Source organism: Rhincodon typus, chromosome 3 (assembly GCF_021869965.1).
Source record: "Rhincodon typus isolate 14 chromosome 3, sRhiTyp1.1, whole genome shotgun sequence".
Classification (NCBI taxonomy): Eukaryota; Metazoa; Chordata; class Chondrichthyes; order Orectolobiformes; family Rhincodontidae; genus Rhincodon; species Rhincodon typus.
The window spans coordinates 112,642,633-112,644,951 of NC_063334.1; positions in this window are offsets into that span (position 1 = coordinate 112,642,633).

Genomic DNA, 2,319 nt, shown 5'->3' on the forward strand with positions numbered 1-2,319 from the left:
TTGGAAATACGCTAACGAGCAGCCAGTAAATATGGAGTGACAATTCCAAAATGAGCGGAATGCCCATGTGAAGTTGTCAAACATTTGGCAAGGTTCAATAAATGAACCAGAACAAAAGCAACTGAGCTGATTGAAGAAGTTGCTGATGTGAATGAAGAAATCAACAAACCTGAAACGACATTGGGAAAGGAGATGGCAAGCAAAAAATTTCAAGAAAATCGTGAAACAATTGAAGGCTTGTCTTTTGAAAAGTTAGTGGGAAGAAAATGAATGCACGTAGAAAGCTGTGGCACATCACTCGGAGAAACACGAAAAAAATTTGTCAGAAAATAGCAAATAGTCATTAATACGGTGAGCATGACATCGGCGGTGGGCAAGTAGTTGGAGGGAATCCTGAGGGACAGGATCTACATGTATTTGGAAAGGCAATGACTGATTCGGGGTATTCAACATGGCTTTTGTGTGGGAAATTGTGTCTCACTAACATGATTGAGTTTTTTTTTGAAGAATTAACTGCAGAAGATTGATGAGGGCAGAATGGAGGACGTGATCTATGTGTACTTCAGTAAAGCGTTCAACAAGGTTCTTCTGGTTAACATGGTTAGATCATGTGGAATACAGGGACAACTAGCCATTTGGATATAGAATTGGCTTCAAGGTAGAAAACAGAGGGTTGCTTTTCAGACTGCAGACCAGTGACCAGCGGTGTGCCACAAAGATCAGTGCTGGATCCACTATTTTTTGTCATTTATGGAAATGATTTTGAGTGAACATAGGTGGTATGGTTAGTAAGCTTGCAGATGATGCCAAAATTGAAGGTGTAGTGGACAGCAAAGAAGGTTACCTCAGTGTACAAATGAATCTTGATCAAATGGGTCAATGGGCTGAGATGTGGCAGATGGAGTTTAATTTAGGTAAACGTGAGGTGTTGCATTTTGGAAAGGCAGAACTTATGCACATAATGGTAATGTTCTGGGAAGTGTTGTCGAACAAAGAGACCTTGGAGTGCAGGTTCATTGTACCTTGAAATTGGAGTCACAGGTAGATAGGATAGTGAAGATGGCATTTGGTATGCTTGCCTTTATTGGTCAGTGCATTAAGTATAGGAGTTGAAAGATCATGTTGCAGCTGTACAGGACATTGGTTAGGCCACTTTTGGAGTACTGCAAGCAATTCTGGTCTCCCTCCTATAGGAAGGATGTTGTGAAACTTGAAAGGTTTCAGAAAAGATTTACAAGGATGTTGGAGGGTTTGAGCTACAGGGAGAGGCTGAATAGGCTGGGACTGTTTTCCCTGGAACGTTAGAGGCTGAGGGGTGACCTTATAGAGGTTTATAAAATCATGAGGGGCATGGATAGGGTAAATACATGATTTAAAAGGGGCCTGAGGGGCAACTTTTTCATGCAGCAGGTGGTGCGTATTTGGAATGAACGACCAACAAATTGTGTAAATTGTGCAAAGTCACGAGTGTATTAAAAATGTTAATTCTGTCGATAACAAAGATGTGGATGAAGATTTCAGCAGTGGAAGAGCTGGTGCAGTGGCAGAGGTCACCGATATTACAAAGAGGAAAACGAAACTGGAGGGCCCAGGTTTAACGTGAGAGGGTAAGATTTAAAAAGGACCCGAGGGGTAACATTTTCACACAGAGGATGGTGCACATATGGAACGAGCTGCCAGAGGAAGCAGTGAAGCTGGCTACAATTACAACATTTAAAAGACACCTTGATGGGTACACGAAATAAAGGGTCATACGGGCCAAATGCTGGCAAATGGGACCAGGTCAGATTGATATGTCTGGTCAGCATGAACGAGTTGGACCAAAGAGTCTGTTCCTGTGTTGTATGGCTCTATGACCAGAGGGAGTGGTGGAGGCTGGTACAATTACAACATTTAAAGGCATCTGGATTAGTATATGAATAGGAAGGGTTTAGAGAGATACAGGCCAAATGCTGATAAATGGGACAAGGTTAATTTAGGATATCTGGTCAGCTTGGACGAGTTAAATTGAAGGATCTGTTTCTGTGTTGTACAGCTTGATGAATCTGATGCATACAAGGTTTATTCATTTGAAGTGATAAAGTCTGCTCTCTAGGAAGTGATTCAGGAGAATAAGTTTGAAGTATATTATCAATCAGGTATGTATGCTTTTCATAGGGAACTTAAGGGAACCAGTGAAAGTACATTTCCATCAACAGAGGAGGAAATAAAAAGAAATTAATCTTCTTCTGAATTCAAGGTGAGAAACCTATTCAAATATTGAGGTGAAATTCTTACTAGGCATCGGTGATAACAAGGTGTAGAGCCGGATGAACACAG